This window comes from Vidua macroura, chromosome 6 (assembly GCF_024509145.1).
Source record: "Vidua macroura isolate BioBank_ID:100142 chromosome 6, ASM2450914v1, whole genome shotgun sequence".
NCBI lineage: Eukaryota > Metazoa > Chordata > Aves > Passeriformes > Viduidae > Vidua > Vidua macroura.
Window position 1 is genome coordinate 42,092,361 of NC_071576.1, and position 22,581 is coordinate 42,114,941.

The following is a 22,581-nucleotide window of genomic DNA, read 5'->3' on the forward strand; positions in this document are numbered from 1 at the left end:
CTGGGGAAAACAAACACTATCACTCTAAATGTCCCCTCACTACCTTCCTCTTTCCCCAGATTTATATGCTGAGCATGACACCAAATGATCTGGAATATCCCTGTGGTCAGTTGGAGTCAGCTGTCCCAGGTGTGTCCCCTCCCAGCTTCTTATGTATCCCCAGCCTCCTTTTTGGGGAGAAGCAGAAAAGGCCTTGAAACTGTGCAAGTGCCACTCAGCAATAACAAAAACATCTCTGTATTACCAACCCTCTGCTCAGGACAAATCCAAAACACAACCCCATATCAACCATGTGGAAGAAAATTAACTCTGCCCCAGCCAAAATCAGCACAGTTTTCTTTTTCTGTATATTTGCCTTAAATGGTGATCAAGAGCTACACAGATGATTTGTGTGCATTTCCATCATTTGTAGAATTGGTCAAACTCCTGTGAAGGTTCCTATGCCTTGTTAATTTAGGTTACTATTTGAGGTTGGGGAAAGAAACAAAAGGACATTGTTTATACTTAACTAGAATCTCTGTAAAATACTGCTAGACATTTTCATATATTTTGATTGAAATTTTAAATGAGTGTTCAAATTCAGGAATCATTGTGTAGTTCTTATCTCTGTTCTATGTATTGTGGAAGTACTAATGTTTCATCACTTGGAGTTATCAGACCATGCTTTGTTGATGTTCACTACTCCCTGCCAGCCCCCATTCCACTATTCTGCTCACAGAGCTATTTTCACAACTTGGTTCACAATAGTGTGGATGATTTCGGGAGAGGAAGCTTAGTACATCAGACTTTACTCTCCAGTACTGGTATTTGCTATGCAAAGTTCAGAGAATCAGAAAATTAGTGTTAAAAGTCGTTGAGATATTTCTCTGTAGGTAGGAAAGGAGCAATTGTATGAAATGTCGTATTTTCTGTTACTGCTTTTCTGAATGTGACAGCACTATAAAACACTGCCAACATTTGTATAGTACTATAAATGTATGTAATAACTGGCCTTCGTCTTCTCTTATAACAAGACATGAAATAAATATGTTTACAGTTGGCAGCAACCCATTTCAGTGCTGGGATATAACACTGGAATTATGTGCTTCTCCCCAGCCCTTTCTCTCCTGCCCTTTAAAGAGCATGATGACATTCTCACAGTTTAAATGGTATTATATGAAAGAAAATTGTAAGCCTTTGCCTTTTGATGGTAGAATAGAATTACTGACCATTTAAATATGTGTTTTGTCCAAATAAGTGATTAATATTTGAGTTTTCATAATGTCTTTTGTTAGTTTCAGTGAAAAGGAAGAACAACATGGAAAGTATAGAGACTCACACTTAAAAAAAATATTATTAAGTTATATGTTTTAGAGTAAAAGCAAACATCCATTGTTGTTCCTCCTTTCCAAGTTTCCCTCTAGTAATTCAAGCCAAAAGGAAAATAAACAATGTAGTAGTGGGAAAATGCCTTAGATTTTTACATTGTTATTCTTGTACGTTTGGTGTTGCACCATTGAGCTTGTATGGGCTCAAATAATAGAAATCAGTTTCATTAGGTATTTATTCTACAACAACTTAATTACTCTTATAGTGCAGTTACTGTAAAAAATTGGGATGGATTTATGATAGAATTATGGGCGATTAAAGCATTTGCCATTTGAGGCACGACATGGAGAGACTGGTATAATTTGTGACAAGAGAACAGGTAAAGGTCCACTGAAGATTGTGTCTCACTCTCTGGACCAGTCTGGATGGCTTTTGCTCTACAGAAAAAGAGGGCGAGCAGGGCTCCATTTAAAAGTAAAATGCAGTAATTTGTTGACTGAGACATGAAGGGTTAACTAGAATTAGCAATAAGCTTAGGCTGACCACTAACATGCTTCATCACCCTCGATGAGGCAGTTAGGGATGTGTCAGGGTCAGCTGCTGCTGCTCTTTGGAATAGGATGGTCTGTGATGTTCCTGTATTGCCATGTTCTAGCTCTAATTTCCCCTTAGTTATTTATAATTTTTATCACAGCAGTGTTTTTTCTCTTGAATCTTAAGCTGCCTCATAGCTCTTTTCTTCTCTATTTTACCTCTGCAGCTTTACCTTTCATGTCTCACTTGACTATAGGCTATGTAGTTTATCACAGCTCCTTCCTGTAAATGAATGGGTTTCTTAAAAGTCCTAGCCAATGTTATGCACTAGTCAAAACTAGTATGGACTCACAGAAGAATGAACTCTTCCCAAGAGAAATAAAGATCTATTTTTTGATTTCAGGGTCAGATCTACAGCTCAAACCTGAAGTGGTCTTGATTCCATTAAGTCAATAGTAGTGTTACTGTTGAACTAACGAGGCCTAACATTTCCTCTTAAGTCTCTAGGTGTTCATTCCTGAGACTTTTCAGCAATAACTCTGGTTAACTGCATTTTAAATTAATAATAGTGATTTTATTTGGGTACATACTTAATATGTATGCTGCTTGTTCAAAGATGATGTGCATATCTTTTTTTTTTTTTTTAATGTACATTTTGTAACTCATTTAACCAATATAAAGGTGACACTTTTGCCAAGACCTAACCTAATTTTTAGAGGCGGGATTCCACAAACATTTTAGGCTCTTGAAAAGTCAGAGAAAAGTAATATGGACACAAACTTAGGTTATAGTAGAAAAGAATATATATACTTATAAACAGAGATTTGCATTTGGGCTGACTAGGATGAAACTTCTGTTTTGAATGTTTCCCTTCTTGATTTCCAGAGTACCATAACAGGTGCAGTGACAAGGTTGCCAGATGTATTGATCTTTTCCTTTTCTTTCCTTTTGTTTCATTTTGAACTCTACGCATCTCATCCATTGAGTGTTTCCACAATAGTTGTTAGCATACTCTTCCCTCTCAACTTTGAACCATTACCAGGAACTGAAAGAAGTGTCTGAAGGGGACATGATTGGGAAACGAACCCCTGAGTTTGTAGGAGGATGCAAAACTCTTCAGTCTCTCATCCAGCCATGACCTGATTGTCACAGTGTAATGCTCTTCCTTCTAATGTGTTGACTCTAATGTGTCTGCATGAAAAAATAAAAAAAAAAAAAAAAAAGCTTTAAGCCCTACTTTTGGAATCCATCCAGAAATATTTTTCCCTAAGCTTGTGAAAAACAACTGCCAGGACTCCATGTGTCCCTAAACATCCTCCTTACAAACATTGCATTAATAATGTGCTTGGTCAACAGTTTCACAGAGGACTGATCCAAGGATATACAGAGAGGAAACCAGGATATGAATGACATTGCTCAAATTCCCACCCAAAAAAAAAAAAAAAAAAAAAAAAAAAAAAAAAAAAAAAAAAAAAAGTCTTTGTTTCATGCTTCATTTGCAGAGCTAGTTCAGCTGATTGCTTGTGAAAGTGGAGTATATGCTATAGGTATCTCCAGTATGACCTGTCTTTCCTCTTAATATATTGAGAAATTTGCTTGCAAGTCTAGAGCTTTTCCCCTTTGTTGTAAACTTATGGCTGGGCAAGGCCACCCCCTTGACTTACACCTCAGATGCATATTTCTGAGAAGTTTATAAAGTCATATAGACTGTTAAAACTAAATAAAAGTTATACCAGCATCCATTGTATCTGAATTTTTGTTCATATAAAAATGGCTAACTGAATGCAGGAAGAACAGAGACACAAACAGGAAGTGAAAAGACTATAAAGAAAATGCTGTGGACTGAATTGCCTAACCTGAAGTAGATCAAATTTCATGTGTGTTTTGGAACAAAATAATTTCTGTATTAGTGGCTTTTGCAATAAACTGAGCACCATTGTATGACAAAACTTTAAAAATAACTAAAAAAATATTTACTAGTGGCATATGTGATTCAGTAGGTGGTGCTCTTCCCTCTACACATCATTTATCAATCAAACATTGAAGCTGTGATAGAACAATGCCTCATGCACCTTGACCCCAGACATCTTTGGTTTTTTAGTTATTCAATAGACCATGTCATAAACAATAATGACCATAACGATTAATAGCATGTTTCAGATGAAGCTTGTTTTTTTTCTATGGGTGCATATCTTTCCTTTCCTCTTGGTCCTTCCCCTCAAGTGTAAGCATGGACTGGGGCCTGAATATTTTTTTAGTCCTGTGCCCCAAAGCAGTTCTGAGCATCTCTGACTCAAATAACCATGTTGACGTGTTTCTGTCTCATTTGCCTAGCAGGTTTCTTAATCATAATTAGTCTTAATCATAATTAATCTAATATAATATCTCTTATATTTTCTTTCTTTTTCATTGGAGAATCAACCCTTCTGTTGCTAACAAATATCCCTCCCTTGTCCCATTGCCCTTAAAGCCCCCCTCCCACCACCAACACAAAAAAAAAAAAAAAAACCAAACCTAAAACTCTCATAATTCTCTCAGGTATGGAAGGTATGGATAACAAACTAACAGAGTCTCATGGGTTTTCAAGTACTACTTTTCATTTATCCCTTCCTTGCAATGTTTTGCTAGTAATAGCCCCTCCAGCATGCTCTTCAGAATTCAAGAAAGCAGGACACTGATAGGGTCTCGGGTCTTTCTATACCAGATTTAATTCTGGATACTTGTCAATTCTAATAAAGATTCATTCCACCGGTCCTTTCTCAGGAACCTCAACTGCTGTTTTAAACTTATGCTTCATATAGTTGGGGAAGACACCTCAGAAGATGATTGTAGAAATCTGCTCATGCGAAATCTGTGCATTCTTGTTGACACTCCTTTGAGTGCTATCACAAGCAGCCAGTCAGCTGCACTTGGCATCTGTAATCTAAAAGGAATGATCTTGCACTTCCAACTTACAATTTGGAGGTGCCAAACAGGTACCATTATGTTGTTAGGCCTTGTTTGACCTTACTAAGTTATGTATGAACACATAATATTGACTCAAGTTTTTCTGAGTCAAGGTATAACTTTAAATACAACATGGCTGTATTTGATGAGTTAATAATGTTCCATTCTCATGCCTTTTTCTCTTTTGCTTCAGAGGCTCAGCCACAAGGTGTGAGACCAAGGTCTCACAGGCTTCTCTGTCAGTGTAATGCAAACCTGTACACAGGAAACCATATTTCTGTAGGCATGTGAACAGAAGCTTATATGGACATAATTTTTACAGGAAGGCTAAATGTTTTCTTCTGTGAGGCATATGAGTCTAGCTTAAAGTCTTATATAAATGATGCACAATGAATTTAGGCTGCTAAAGTGCTTTGACGTTAAATGAATCCTGTTTATGTACAGCAGTCGTCATAAAAATGTCAACTCCTGCCAGAAAATCATTATAGATTCAATTTTTGTTTTGAAGGAACATTCTTCTGGATTGTTGGCATTCATATATCTGTTGACAGTTTTTGATTTTTAATAATTATTGCATGTTTCTTCTTTTTATCATAAGTTCTTTTGTTTTGAATATAGCTAAGGAACTATCGTGTTTCCATTAATGTTTCTTCTGAGACTGAATGTCCAAAAACATGGTAAAAGGTAAGTAGATCTTTAAGACTGTTTTAAGCTTTTCTTTTGTATGATATGTGATACTAATAATGCCCTACAGTAAAATAATCTAAGAACTTTATGATAGTATCATGTTTCAGAAAGAAAGCACAACAGCTGTATATTATTTTTAATTGAAATTACCAAGCTTCTTAGCACCATGCAAGTGAGTCTTTGAAACAGAAACTATTCAATTTAGATTATATAGATTATAATTAAATTATTTTACATTTGCAGGAGCAATTGATATCTTAGTAAGACCTTTTCACAGAACAGTAATGACATATGTCTTTGCGTCGATATAGGTGTATACTTTTGAAATACTTATATCAATCAAAGTTTAATCTTAAAATAGATAAATACAACAGCACTTTCTCTATGGAAATTTTAGTAATAATTCAATTCCTGTTCTTGAGATAAAGGAGAGATATTTTTCTTCAAATTATTTCTGTCCACAATTTTGAGAGTGATAGCAGATTGTTTGCTTAACTGAATGGTGTGTTGACTTTAGCACAGTTGCAGCAATTGCTTGACTGAATTTGTTTTGTGATCTTATTTAAGAAACATAGGATTTGTTTTTATTTGCAAGGTGACTGCTAATTTAAGATCCTAGAATTTGCAGTTCATCACTTCAGCACACTTTGTCTTTCCGCTTTCCACAGATTCAAGTTGCCCTTCATTTCTTTGAAAGTTAGTTTGAAATGCAGATGCTTATCAAGTCTTAAAAAGAGGCCATATATGACTCAAAGCTGCAGGCATTGTCATGTAAAGTTAAGAAATCTTTTGCCTTTAACAATAGTCTCTTCCAAGTGGGTGGTGATGAGAATGAGCTAGTAGTATGTCTACTGACACTGTTTCTGCACTGCCAATGAGGAGAAAATTTTACTCTCCAGGGCTGTCAATCCAGCATGAAATTCAGATATTTTTAAAAATTATTTTAGCTCTGTGAGTCATTCTGTGATACATAAGGATATGTGCAATAAATAGATAATAGGTTAGATCTAGCCAAAGTGTTCCAGTGTGACACTGAAAATGCAATTGTTATGCTTTTTTGTCTTTGTGTCATTTTGTAGCAGTATTTTTAGATATGTGAAATTAATGATTCAAGTTTAGGTAATTAGACTTTAAATTCTGCTCATTATCTTCATATAAAGAAAAAAAAATCCCCCAAAGAAAATATAGCAAGACTATGTGGTTGTCATTTCAGACACAGATTCATGTCTCAGTCTGAGTCAGTTCCACTCATCATATCTGATCTCTCAAAACAAGTCCTGCAACAGAACTGATAATGCGTAATGCTGTATGAAAACAGAAGTACTTGTTAAGATCCTAAATTCTCCATAATTCTAGTAGCAGTTTGTTTGCTGCACAAACAAGATTTTTGATTATCATTGATTTAGCCTTAATGAATACAGATGTATTTAGTCATGCAGTTATTTAGCATTTAGATATCTAGCCATAATATTTGACTCAGTGAAATTGTCAGCACTGATGCTGAGAATTTAAAATGCTAAACACTGATGAGTGTTCTCACTAGTATGTGGAAAAGTTTGTTATTGGTTGTTTGTTTTTTTCCTCAGTGGAATATGTTAAAGAACAGCAATGGAGAATAAAGTATAGTAAATACTTTTCTCTTACTGATTAGCACATTGTTACTATTTCTTCTCATCAGAAAATTGTACCTCACAAACCTTCTTCATGTGCAAATCTTGTAGAAGTTCTCCACATCTTTTTTAAGTTTCAAAGTTTGTCCATTGCATATCAGCATACAGCAATGTATGATACCTACAGATGAGTTAAAATCTGAGCATACAGAATCTGACATTGTTAGATTTTAGAGCTAGATTCCTCTACAAATTTAGGAGATTATTTTAGAATAAGAATTATAAAATCCATTTACCATGCTAATCAGTTTAGTATTTATCTTCCTTTACTATGTTGATCATAATTTAAGCTTCCTCTTGATATAGTATTTCTATCATTTTTTTTAACTTTTTGTAATATACCTATGACAACTTGCTATTAATTAGATGTTTAAAATCATGTAGAGTTGCCATGCCCTGTCCCACTGTATGTGTCAGGCATTAATATCAAAAAACTAATTCCAAACTGTTCCTATCATATCTCTTAGCTGATTCAGCAGGCAGAGTAAATTTAAAATACAAAATTGGTTTGACTTTCACTTCATTCTGTAGAGAATTCTTGTTAAGGGCAGGTACATGGTCATTTCAGAAATTCTGAGAGCAAGAGGAGAGGACTGCAGATTTAAGGTTAGCACAGTAAAAGCCCATCAAAAGAATAAGCATATTTCTGCTAGTGAAGAGGTCTATGATTATCTATCAGAGAAAGGTATCTGATATTGATATTGTGTCATGAATGTGTCCTCCAGAAACTAAATAGAAGCATCTAATGGGAATGAGTATTTCAAACCAGTACTAAGGAAATGGAACAAATTTATGATTCAGCTGTTACACAGGTGTTTATAACATACTCTTTCTTTATGATGGTATCTGTACTCTCTAATTTCCTGGGAGTCATTCTGAGAGAAAAATAGATGAGAAACTTGCATGGAAAAAAGGTAGCACCCTTTATTTTCCCTAGTTTCCCTAGTTTCCTAGCTACCTTTAGGAGGAAAAACAAACATGCAATTATATTTTGTTATTGGAATTTCAAGAATTGTATCTATAAGTTATGTTAGTTTTCCCCAAACAGGGTTATAAATTATAAACAATAGATCTGATCCCGGTTATTTTTATCTTTAATTTCTGTACTGGCAAAGACAGATTTTTCTTATTGCTTTTGGCTTTTTGTTATCAAATAACTGGAGATGGTGGTCTTATAATGCAAAGTTTCCAGGGACTGTTGTTGCAGTATTTGTTGGGGCAGTGAGAAAACTTTAATTCAGCTATCCTTGACACAGCAGGACTTTTTAACACCTCAGCCTGTTTCATTCCTTGGAGGTCTACAGACTCTGCCATTCTATCATTCTAGCTCACATTCTTATTTTCCTGTAGTCTTCCATGGCATGAAAAGTTTTAAGAGACTTCATCAACTCTTTTTTGCCTACAGCAATCAATATATTCAGAAAGTGAATATACTGTATTTTTGGGTAATCTGCTTCAGACAACTCTTTCCATTGTGGTATTTAAATAAGATACATGCCCTATATAGGTGAAGAAATCAAGAAATCAAGAAATCTTATGAAGGCATAAGAAATAGAGGTGTTTGACAGTGTTGCTATGCCTTGGTGTTAAATCTCATTAATGTTTAAAAGTGAGTTTTTTCTCATTCAATTTAATATATGTGTTTTCATTTAACTTGGAGTATTTTTTCCCAAAGAAAGTTTTTATATTCTCTTCCCAATTATATAAATCAAAAGTTCTTTTTCCTTTGGGTGTTGGATTCAGACAGGAGTAGGTATTTAGTTTTGCAAAATCAATAAGATGAATTCCTGATACAGAATATAAAATAATTCCATGAGAGGAAAGGAAATAGGACCTCTATTTGTATATTATCTCTGAGAAGTTACTAATATGGCCTTCACAATTATATTTGAGGAGAAATATTTAGAGGGATATATCAGTAAGTCATTGAAAGTTGATACCATGGCTTGTCTATATCTAGTGCTCACCAAGTTTTCACTGCAGATCTGAAAAGGTTTCCAACTCCAGTCTGTTTTTGCCCCTCAGCCCATTTGTTGTGCATGCTAATCTTGCTGTCTTTTTTACTTTGTGTTGGAGTTTCTCCTATTGAGCTGCGCCGCTACTTTGAAACATTTATAAGAAAAAAAGAAGAGAAAAAAAAAAAGCCTCAATAAACAAATTTAGCAAGAATTTGTTTCTGTGTTCAACGTTCACTGTTTTTTGTGTAATCAGTAAAAGAAAATGTCTGGAATATTGCAACACCTACTCAATGTGCATGCATATCATTGTATCCACCCATAACAAATCCGTCAGTAATGCTGGGGTGATGAGGAATGATTAATGGTAGGAGCTACTGAAGTAAACAGCTATACAAGTAGGAATAATTGTAGAACTCAATTTTTGCATGGATTTCTGCCTGGTTTTGAGACCTTTTATATTTTTTATATGCCTAAAGTACCACCATTGTTTTTCTTCTGAAAGGTAAGTGTCACAAAGATTTTTAATTTTCAAAGCAAATACTGTATTTTAAGGGTAATTGTGGGCATCATAATAGAATATGCTAAGTGGCTTATATCACTGACTGATTTTCAAACTGAAGAAATGTGTAGTTTTGGAAATTACTTATGGAGAATTAGTATGTGAATATGGTCAAGATGATTCCTGTGTGAGAATACAGCTGACCAGAGACTAAAATCAATTAAAATTGATTTTATTGTTGTAATACACCTTACTGACACTGAGTCTCTCTTCTACACCACCACCACATCATGTGTTTCCTTTCTTAAAATCAATTCAGCCTATCTTAAGAATCAAAATTCCCTGAATTTTGTTGACTGTAAATTTGAAAAGACAGTTGTCCCCACTTCTCAGAGAGTAAGTCTATTACAGAAAATGCACCATCTTAATGTTCAAAAGTATTTTCTGTTTTTATTAAGAAATGCATTAGAGTATGCACATTTGATTTTATGACACTGCCCTTTACACTAAAAGTTCTCTCTGTCTTTCTAATTTTAACAAGCCAATACCTTTATAGACTGTAATTGTATCTTCTTTTAACCTTCATTTTTCTAGAGTGAATGAGCTAAGCATTTTCCCATTCCTCTTATAAGATTGGACTCTGTTCTTTTGATGATCATCCTGTTATCTTCTACAGCTTGAATTAATATTCCTTGCACATGCATTGTGATCTACTGAAGTCCAGATTAGGTTTTGTAGAGCTGCATTAAAAGTGGAACAATACCAATTGAGTCATTATGGTCATGTTTTCTTGGTTATCCAGTAACTTCTACTAGCATTAAACTTTTCACCTTAGTCCTTCCATATACAATTTATGAGACTGCACTATTTATTGTAAATCCTTTTTACTCAGTAAGTGAAGGACTTCAGATATACCAGTAAATGTCAACCAGTTTATTTTCTCCATTTTCAGATATTTGAATAAACACAAATAAACCGATCAGTCTTAATAAGTATGAATAAACCCCAGGTATTTTCTTGTTTAAAATATTTGTCAAGGTAGGGATGGATAATGTACTTTCAGTCAAATTACATTGCTTTGTATTACATTTCACATATATCTGTGTCTTGGATTACTTTTATCTCATGATTTTTTTTTGAAAATTCCCATATCTGCAGGTCACGGGAGTATGTCCCCCACTGCTTTTGAATAACTTTAATATTTATTAATCTGTAATCAAATGGAATAATATATTTGTATATATATATGTGCATATATGTCTAAATGTTTATATATTTGTATATATGTGCACATTTATGTGTGTGTATGTAGATATGTCTGTGCTAGTAAATTGTATAAAAATCTTTGATCTTCCTTCTTTTCCTCTTTATTTTCCTGAGACTTTGGCTTTTGCTATGTTCAAATCAGAAATTATAGCAATTATTACAAAAGAAAATTACGGTTTTCCAGGTAAATCTACTTAATTCCTAAAAAGTCTGAATGAAGAGGATAGAATAATCTTATTTCTTGGCATCATACAATAGTGCTGGATATCCAGACTGCACAGCCCAGCCACTTCAATGCCAAATATCTCTGACACCTACATGCCTGATTAATGGACGCTATACAAAGAAGCAATATATAGTTAAATTTTTTATCCCTTTATGCAACTCTTTTGCTTTCCACTGTTATAAACACATCTGCACACTTGTTTTTTCAATAGTGCAGTGATTTAAAGATCATCTTACTGCATTATTGATTTTTGTTATGGATTTTAAAAAATAATAAAATTGTCTGCTTTTATCTTTAAAAATTGTTATGTTTTAATACAGTTCATAAAATTTCTAATGCCCTACCAAGGTTAACTTTGAGGGTAATTCAAGTTTACTTCAGCAGGGAGAAAGTAATCTTTGTCTCTTTCCATCTAGTCTCTGAATGGGTGTGTATTACTTTCTTGATTTGCATCTTTGCATCCATCTCAGATAGTGATTTATTTTTCTTTTGTTTTCCTTCTTATGCAATGTATGCATTTAGAAAAGTCATGTGCAAGTGGTGTGTCAGTGGTTATATAATACTCATGGGACCTTAAAATATTTGCAAGTATAAATTGGGACCATAAGTCCACTGTGGATTTGCTGACTTCTCCTGAATTTAATTAAGAAGTAAAGAGGGGTGAACAATATCAAATATTACAATAAGGTGTTTTAACATTTTACAAAGTATAAATACTTTTCTGATGAGTAGAATATGTTCATATTATCTGTGGACAGAAGGGCAAAGAAACTAGTGATCAGAAGTGTCATATGATCCTTGATCCATGCCACCTGGGCATGCATGTGACTAATGGGAGATGATCATATAAAGCAACAAAAACAGATAGATTATTTTTATCATGTCTTTATTTTATCTCTCTATCCATTTAGTTGCAGAGGTTGAACTTCACTGAGATTGTCAACAAAGTGATTATTCCACTCATTGGTCAATGTGTGCTCATTTTCTGCAGATTGCTGCAGTGATTGATGCAGTGTGTGCTGATTTTTTCTCAGGTTCATTTTTCCAAGGGCAGTTATGTGTAATCCTCATAGTGTGGTTTAACCCCAGCCAGCAGCCAAGCACCACAGTGCTGCTCACCACCTCCCTCACCCTGCATGCTGCAGTGGGGTGGGCAGAGAATCCCAACAGCGACAGTACTTGTGGGCTGGCATAAAGACAGTTTAATAGATAAAGCAAAAATCATGAATGCAAGTAAACCAAGACAAGGAATTCAGTCATCACTTTCCGGGGTTCTATATACATAAAGCTTACTGGGGAAGACAAATGCCATCACTCTGATCATGTTCCCCAGCCAGCCCCTTCCTTCTACCCTAATGTACATGATGCCATATGGTATGGAATGTCCCTTTGATCAGCTGGGGACAGCTGTCCTGTGTCCCCTCCCAGCCTCTTGTGTACAGATCCTCACTGGTGAGGTGGGATAAGGAGCAGAAAAGCCCTTGACTCTATGTAAGCACTACTCAGCAGTAACAAAAACATCCCTGTGTTGTCAAAACCTTCCAGCAGAAATCCAAACCCAACCCCATAGAGGTACTGTGAAAAGAAGTAACTCTATCCCAGCCAAAACCAGAACACTTTAGTTCATCTGTTCCATAATAATAGGTCATAACTTATGATTAATAGCTTGCAAGCTGTTGAAATAATAATTCACACATAGGGAAAATCATGGACAAAAGAGTGATAGAAACTTTCCTCTCTCCTTTATGAAACTATTGTATTAGATGCTATGGTTTGTGTATTTTAAAATATTTTTAAATTTTTTTATTGTTCTGTTAACTTTTATTTTATCTTTTAAATTTATTAAAGGAGGGCATATATGTGTTTTCACACACTTAGAGGGGGGAGGTTCTATTCATAGATGGATCTGGGCAGAGATGGAAGGAATTGCAAATCAGTAGGTTCTCTGGAAAAAAGCCAAACTTTTGTCTTCCATTTACTTTAGTATGTACCTACAGGCATGCCTTATTTCTGAAATAAATAAATCCTATTAAAAAAAAACAATTTGGCTCTTTCACCAAAATGTTTGTTGTAATTTTATGATGTGAAAAATGTCTTTTAATTGAAATTAATCTCTGCAGGGTAAAATGACCTAAGGCAGTATTTACAAGAAGTGCCTTTATATAGCATTCTGAACTGCATATAATGAAATAAATGAAATTATACTGAACGTAAACAGAACTCCATGACAACTCTCCATATAATGCTGCCTGTGAAAGGGTCCTAGAGAAGATAAGATATCCAGTTAGAAACCTCTGTTTGGATCAAAGTTTTTTTGAGAAAATTGAGGTATAGACTGATATTTGCTTGAGCTATGCTATTTCTAGTACATATGGATTAATTTTACTAGAAAATATCAAGAACTTAATCTGTAAACCTGCAAAGAACAATAAGAAATATAAATTTCTGTAAAAGTTTGTTATAGGTTTTCAGGTGTTTTTCTGTTTCCTTGCTTGTTTAATTTTTTATTTCAGTCATATTTAAGTAATAATGATGACATGGTTTATTTTGACTTTCTCAGGGATAAGAACCTGTCTTAGATTCATAAATTGCAGTATGTGTATCAGCTTTTCTTTAATTCTTAGCACACTGTAAGGAAGGGATAATAAGTACTTTTTACAATATCTTCCTACTATGAGACTCAAATTGCATTTCCAAGGTATTTGTAATATATAATACTAATTTCATAAACTCAGGCTAATCTGATTGTAAGATGTTGCTTATTTTTATAGCAATCATGTTATATTTATAGATAATAGGATATGAGAATAGGATATTTATGAGAAGAAGATAGTCCTTTTTTGACCTTAATTAAGTATGGACTAGGGTTTTTAGATGTCTGTGAATTCTGGGAGTATACAAATAAAACTCTGTGATGTATATTTTTCAGTTGCTGATAAATAAACATGAAAGGTTTTTTTAAAGCAATGTAAATATATTTTTTTTTCTTGTTTCGCAGTATTTACTTTTTTGATTAACTCTAAATACTGTTCTGTCTTGATAAATTAAATCATTGAAATTTGCCAATCATGGTTTGAAAAATAGTTTCAGTATCTGTATACATAAATACTAATTATGATATGGTTATTCCCTGTGTCCTGAAGCTGGTTCTCTTCTTTATGGTAAGGAAATTCTATATTGACTTTCTCACTGAATAGCATCTTTTACAGATGCTATTATACAGATACTCTCATACAGAATATATGAAGATGACTTAAGTCCAGATATAATTTGTGCTGAAACCCGGTAATGACTCATAGCTTCAGTTCTTTCTATGTAAGCCCCAGTGTAGACATTCATGTTCCAGAATGTGTCATATCTTGATTTAGTTTAAGCTAGCTAAAAATGACTTAAATCAATATAATGCAGTGTTAAAGTTAGGAATGTTTACACAGAGGCTTAAAATATCAGTAGTATTTACACTGAAATTTCATACAAACTGAATACATAAGTCTTCATTTAAAAGCTTTACAACCAGTAAAACTTCCACTGCACCATCCCATTTCCCAGTCTATCTCAAACCTATTGCACCTCAAGCTGTTCCTGCTACATTTATGAGTTGAAGGGACACATTTGAACATGATGTGAGAAGACTTTTCTCTCAGGAAACCTTTTGTGCCTGGGAGAGGGCACTCTGAATCAGCTGGTGGTGCTCCTTCATGGTTTTTTTTTTGAACCGTGCAGCTTCCTTTGCAAGTATGAGGGGGAGGCTCTCCTCCTGTTATCTTCTGGACACAAACGCATCCTGGGCTGTGATTGAATATCCCCATAATTAAGTTATAGATATTTTCATTCTGTTTTGAAGCATATGTAATCTTCCATACCTGTGTGAGTAAGATGGGTATAAAGCTTTTCTATTCTGATTTGCTTGCTATGTGCTTTGTGTAGTATTAATTCTGCACAGGTGTTACTGACTCTGTTCAAAGCCAGACACTAGGGAATGGGTTGAAAAATGGTGGTTCATGGCAGTAAAGGTTACTTTCTGTTGTGTTGCTCACACTTTTTGTTTTGTTAGGAATGAAGAAATAGAGAAGTTTTTATGGAGGGGAGAAATGAAATTATCATTGGGAATGGAGAAATACCCTGTCAAAAGAAACCAGGCAGTTCAAAGCAATGACAGAATAAGAAAATATCGTTATAAAAAGTGCCTAGAGTGTGGCTTATTCCCTATGCAGTGGTAAAGGAATGGTTTATCAACCTGTCTTTAATTAATACATTTTACATGGGTGGAAACTATATGTCCAAAAGCTGTATGGTGGTTCATGCATGCAAGGAATTTTTCTGTGTGATACATGAATGTTGTTCAAGAAAGAAAACAGTAATCCTTTTTTAAAACATTATGGTTGAGTTCTGAATCAACTTCACTAAGTGTCCCAGAAGTCTCTCAAATATCGAACACATTTTAATTTATTTTTCCTAGGTGATAAGTAAGAGAAATAGATGTGCACATTTTGTCACATTCAGAGTATGCCAACAAATTGTATGATTTATTGTTTTAGTAGGAACAATTGAGTCACTTCCATAAAATTCCAAGTATACATTCAGCCAAGACTTCTACAATGTGGTATGTTGTCTTAATCTATTTGGGAGTCAGATTCTTTTCAGCATGGAACCATCAGTTCCTTGCAGTTTCTGTGAGGGACAAGAAGGACTGTGAAAGTAAGGCTTTATTTAAATACAATATGGTGAGAGATGAGAGAATTTGCCCTTTCATAACCATGCAAACCTTGCTGTGGAAACAGAGAAATCACATCAGACTGAGAAATAGTACTTTTAAAAGAGAAAATGGGATGTAGTGATATGTACACTGACAAACTACCAGAAAGGAAAACTGAATCAGAATTTGAAATTAAAGAGTAAAAAATTATTTTAAAGTTTTGAGGCAATAACAGGTTGCTAAACTATAGTAGAATGTTTTAACAACAAAATATTGTGCTACTAGCAGATGAAAGATCAGTCTTTTCTTCAGCGGCTGTTGTGTGGTAGGAACATGATCAGGAAATAGTATTCTGTGATGTTAGAGGCAGGATGAGAAATAAACCAATACTTCAGCCCATCCTCAAAACATTCCATGCCTTTGAATCCTTGGATTAGATAAGCTTCACAGATCCCTTCCAACCTCAAAGATTCTCAGTGAATCTCAAACACAAAAGGAAAATTTTTCAGTAATTAATCATCATGTGTAATTGTATTTACACTCCAGGCAGTTCCTCAGTGGCAATTATAATACTTGTTTAACAATAAAATTATTGATTAGTGCTGTTATTACTTTTATTATGAAAACATCTGTATGAGGTTGTTATCATTGTTATATGCATTTTAGAAATAGTTCTGTCTAAATTAATTACTATTGTCATTGTCCAGGTGGAAAACATAGGCCAAAAGAAAACAAGAAAAGAAAGAAAAGAAAAATCCTTATGCTCAGTGCTTGTCTAAGAATAATGCCTGTTCCCATCCTTGGTGACCCATTTTAAACATATGGGTGAATTAGAAACAGAACCTCTGCAGTCAGAGTCACTGTGTCACTGCTGCTCCAACATCCTTTTCCCTGAACTGTGTTTGAGAGCAGAAAAGGAACTGACTGATGGTAGTTATCAGCATACACAGGGCATATGTGAGTGTGAGCTCTCTGTGGTTATTGAAATACCTCAGCTAATTGCTGGTAAAGTTGGATTAATATTTGGTGCTAATTGATTCTGTAATATATTAAAAAAAAAAACAAAACAAAACAGATTAAGACTTTTTTTTAATTGAACAATTACCTTAACAGCTTACTATGAGGTGGTTGTTACATCTGTAATTATAGAATAATCTTCACTGCCTCTGTACAAAGAAGAAAAGTGTGTGATCTAGTTTGCAGACTGGAATGTCATCTGATCCCTTTGTCTACTGTTGCCAAAGGTAGTTCGTGTCATCCTTGGCAAGGATAAACTATTAATGGCAGGCAAAATATTTGAGGTTAATTTAAAATCTAGTAATTTGTAATAAAAATTTACAAGATGATATGTACCTTCTGGTTTTTGACAGAGTGGTTCTCAAAATTGTAATGGTACAATTGAGCCAAATTCTGATCTGCATACAGCACAGGAGAAAAATCTCTTCCTACAAAGAAGTTTTCAAATGATCCCACTGATTCAGAACAGCTGTGATTTTTTTAGTTTTCCCTTATATAATAGTAAATTAAGCTGCGGTATAATCTGTGACTGTGAATGTGTCTGATGGGTTTTTCTCTCTTGTATCTATTTTTGTCCCCTGATTATTCTCATTTATTATGGAAGATGAATAATATATCAGTGGTGTAGGTGTACGTCTAAAGCATTTCTTTCCTGCTTTTAAGAATGACAATTTTTTACTTTTATATTCTATTTCCTATATGTTGTATTATTATATTTTTTGTATAAGATTCCGTGTTTCTATTTCTATTTTTATATTTCATAAATATGAAAAAGAATGTATTTTTAACATCTGTGCCCAAATAGAAATTCTTTCTGATGATAAGAAACTATTAGTGCCCTCCAGTTAAGTTTTAAATTATGATTTTGCTTTTCTAAGTACCAAAGCTAATCTGTCTTATATACATAGAAAGTAATCAGCAGAGAAAATTTACAGTTAATTAATAAACCCACTGGATCACAATAAGCTAATAAAGGCAAGTGATAATTTGTCTTTGGGACAGAAAATCACTCTTAGGATAAAACAAGATAGAAGTGTTCAAAACATTTATTTTAAATCCACATTGCATGTTAACTAGATACATCCATTTTAGTAATTCAGAAGTATTATATATGTAGCTGATATGATACATAGGAGAAACTGCAAATATTACAATATCTCAAATTAAGGAATGTTACTGTATTTTCATCTCTGAGTTTTCCTTCACACATTGCCTCTGAACACAGAAGAAATGAGCCCTCTGGTATTCAAGTGATTTCGTATTTTCTATGGAAGTATTTCATGTTTGGCATGAATTTGTAAAATATGTCTGCGATCTGTTGATGAATTAGAGATAATTCTGTTTACTGCCAGATGCTTTTTTACTTCAAAGGAGAAATTACATTTCCAGGTATTTGGATAGCTACATTGTGCAAAATTAACACAGTACACACCTGCCTTAGAATTTTGTTTTCCTCCGTAGAGTAACTACTACTATAAAGTAGTAGCTCCTGTAGCTACTATGAAGTAGCTCCAGATTAACAAAATATATAAGTAACCATTAATGACTGTCACACATATATAAAACTGCAGTGGATCAATATGATGAAAAGCTTGTCCTAGGGGATAAAAAAAAAAAATACTGTTCAGATTGGCAGCTAGTAGGGAAGATTTATGTATGTCATGGTGATGATACCTGGCATATAGTTCCTGTCAGGAAGTAGCTCTACTGTCAGAGAGACTTTGTGCACAGAGAATTCTCAAGTTCCCAGGTGCTCCCTAGCATTGTACATTTGGCCTTGAACGTACAGTTCCTGCCAAATGCTATAAAATGCTATAAACACTGGAAAAACCCAACCCACAATAAAATAACTAGCTGCATTTCAATGTATGCAGTTCAGACAAGGATAATGATTTCTCTTTGCCATTGAGTTCTGGTGTAAATTGGCAAATATTTGTCTGGTAAATGAGATAATGACTGTAGCATAGACTACCCACTTTGTGGTGTCTCAAAAGCAGATTCTACATTATTATTAAAATTATTGTTGATTAAGAGAAGCAGAACAGAATATAACTTCAAGTTAAAACCAGATGAATTCTCTATATTTTCTTTGTTTTATAGATGGTATGTTTTAGGAGGTCTGCCTAAGAAATTTCAACTGCTTGCACTTTATAGGTGTTTTTGTTTTATAATTATTAACAAGATTTTTATGTTCATTCTAAAGCACATGATAATCTCATGCTCTGTCAGTATGAGACACACCACAACATGAAATGCTTTTTTTTCCCCCCTTTAACATGCACAGGTTGCCAGAAAATAAAGGAATGTGCAATGGAGATTGTTAATACGGACATATCCTAAGACACAGCATACCTTTTGAGAAAATAAATACACATCACTTTGACATGAAGGACAATTAACAGTGCCATGAATTACTAAGGACAGGTAAATTGAAAATTACTTTGCTTCCATTCTTTCATTCATTAATACTGTGTATCTATTAAGGCCTGCTATTACCTTCTTCCCAAACTTTGTTCTTGCATGTTCATTTATAACTTTTCAATATCCACACAAGATTTTATAAGAAAAAAAGTGTATAAATGGGTGATTGGTTATCAGTGTTTACAACAGATGTCAAAATGACTTAAGTTTGGAACTGTAGGTTCTCCACCGATAGCAGACAGAAATTATAGGGAATGAATATATTGTGACTCATCTATGTCAGTCTTGTAGTCATTTGTTTGTGCTTGATGTATAATGTAGAGCTAAGCATTAATCATTAACATTCAGAGAAGTCTGTGTGCATTCCAAGCGATTTGGGGCGCAATAAGCATGGAACTTTTTATTAGAACATAAGTGTACTGAAGGGAGCACAGTCCTGTATTTTGTATTTGTACAGAGGAATACGGAATCATGAGAGAAATGTAGGGTACAGAACATTTTTCAACCTGATTTTTTGCTTTGTTGCCTTTTTTTTGTGCAGTCACGATCATGAAAAGGGAATTCTGATGGCTATCAGCAGTGGAATGGGAATTTTACATTTTCATTTTTCATATAGCTAAATTGATTTTGAAACCTTTTGGAGGTTAAGAATCAGTTTTGATTTTTTTTCCTTGTACTAGCACTTTTTGAGACTTTATCCTACACACAATCATGCTATTAAGTGAGAATTATTTTGTATTTTGAGTTCCATAACCATCCAGATCTTAAAAAAAAGCTTTCAAGATAAAAAAAAAGGCCAATCCTAACAAAATTAGAGATAATGATATAAAAATATCAGGATTTTTTTTTCAATTATCTTTCTTTCCTCCTAAAGGAGAGTCTGTAAAAATCAATAGCATTGTTTTCTTCTGAACAATAATTTGTTTTCTTTTTAGTATTTACAAATGTATAGAAAATCATTTTACTAAAGAGCAGGTTTTAGTATGCCTCATAGTAGAATGTTACTATCTCTTCTAATAACGCTAATAGAGATTACTGGGCAGTGATGACTGTCATGTTTTGGAGACTGCTGAGAGGTGTTTCTAGAAAGTTTTTGGTGTGTTGGTACAATACAATTGGAGAACTTGTAATGATGGTGATGAGCTAAATTAGAATTCATTTTCATTGGTTGGTATTAATTTAAAGGCAAAATAGAAAACATAGAAAGTAAATATTCAAAATAAATGTGAAAGCATTGTGGATGTAGACCTGTTGTTAGTCCTTTGTTCTCTTCCCTGTACGAAAAAAAGAGTTAAAACTAACATATCACTATAGGTATGTGTTCTATTACTGCCACTTGTCTGTGAGAATTCCTATCTCAAATCTATATACCACCTGCAGGGTGGAATTCTGCTCATTTATTTTTGTATGTCTTAGAGCTTCAGGTTTTTGTTGTTTGGTGGGTATTTCTGGTTGGTTGGTTTTGGTTTTTCTGTTTCAGTGAGGGTTTTTTGTGTGTGTTTTTTGCTGAATAGTCATACCAGGAAGTTTTTTGGCTACTGCATAAAATTACTCAAATCATATGTCTGTGTATAAGTATTATCACTGTCAGCCTTATATTTACAAAAATATTTTTTAAAATACATTCTGGGATTGCTTTCTTGCACTGCAGAAGAGAATTGTTCTGTATGGATTTAAATTAACATTCTACAAACCTCTGCTTGAAATATATAGATTTTTATAATGCTTGAGGAAGCACAAATGGCATATATTGTGTTTATATTATCTAATTACCCATACTGTTATCTTCTGAATAAACTTAGAAATTCCCAGGCCTGTGTATTGAGGTTGCACGGTGAGGTTTTAGTAGCTGGAGGGCTACAGGAGTGGTTTCTGTGGGAAGCTGCCAGAGCCTCCCGCTGTGTCTGATGGAGCTGCTGCCATGAGGCTCCAGGATGGACCCGCCACTGACCCCGCAGCCATGGTGGTAGTGCCTCTGAGATAACAGTTTTAAGAAAGGGATTAAAAAACCCACCTGCACAACGGGCAGCAGCAGTGACGAGAGAATACATGAAGGAAAGAGCTCAGCAGGGCACTAAAGTCAGTGAAGAATGAGAAGGAGGAGGTGCTCCAGGAGGCAGAGCAGAGATTTCCCTGGAGCCTGCAGTGGAGCAGATCCACCTGTCCAGCTGAGGAGGGGAGTGATAGGAAGGTTTCAGGGACAGCTGGTATCAAGCCAGGGTCAACCCACTGCAGCTTGCCATGATATGCAGGGATGTATTACAGCAGTAATCTATTTATTTTCTCTCTCCATCTCATATGGTAGGTGTGCAGGTTCTCCAGGATAAACAAAACTTATTATTTAATATTGGACGTAAATTGCACAAGCCTATAGCATTTAAAATACAGTGCATTAAATACATTTGTTATGATATTGCCATTTTTTTCATGAGTGGCTTAGCTTTAAATAATGTCTGTGTTTAAATGTATTTTATTGTGATGGAAACAGAAATTGGAATTTATGACAGATTTTAATGCAAAAAAAATCAGGTACATTATATGTACTTTAGCAACTATTCCTTTATAAAAGTCTTAACAGCAAAAAGTAACTATCTTCTTCAGCTGATGTACCTTGAGGAATTGCAAGGTGATAAACTTGAAAATTTTCCTATCTTTTGAATAGCAATGAGCTTATGTAAAACTAATCTGCTTTCTGAATGACTTGGCCACTCTACAATTTATTTACAACAGAGCAAATCTTTTCAAATATGTCTCAGACAGCCCTTAGGCTGAACTATACCTTCCATCACTTAGGAGATAAATAGAAATGCCTTAGTAATTGTGTTATTATGGGTCAAATTCCAGAATGCATCTCAAAGTCTTAGACAACTAACCTTTTCTGAGAGAAGATAAGGCAAACATTCCAAATAATGGCTGTTATAAACCATCAACAGTTGATGTATCAATAGCATTTATTTCCAAAATTTCATACTCATGTTGGGTAATGAATTGGCTCTGCTGAACCTTTGTCCTCTCACAGTTTGTCATCTGCATCAGCAAAATTTCCTTGGAGCTTTTCCCCAGGAAAAAGATGAGAACCAATGCACTTGTCAGAAAAGCAGATACAATGCTTGAAGGTTCTGCAGGCTTCATGTACAAAACAGCAATTGAAAATAATGGCTCAGTACTTTGCAACTTTGTGACTTTGTAATCCAGATCATATAGTCCTCAAAATCCTCTGCTATAAAGTATGAAAAATATTGTCAATATTTAGGCTTTAATATGCTCCAAAGGATCAGATTGACCATGAATGTACTATGCTTAAAGGCTGATGCTTGAAAAATCTGTGAAATGGTAGCCTTGCAATCATAAAT

At 34.4% G+C, this 22,581-nt stretch overlaps 1 long non-coding RNA gene across 1 annotated transcript in view; it reads left to right on the forward strand.

The window, feature by feature from the left end:
* LOC128809170 (uncharacterized) overlaps window positions 1-22,581 on the forward strand; it is a 393,346-nt gene that overhangs the window by 260,412 nt on the left and 110,353 nt on the right. The gene's annotated exons all lie outside the window — the stretch shown is intronic.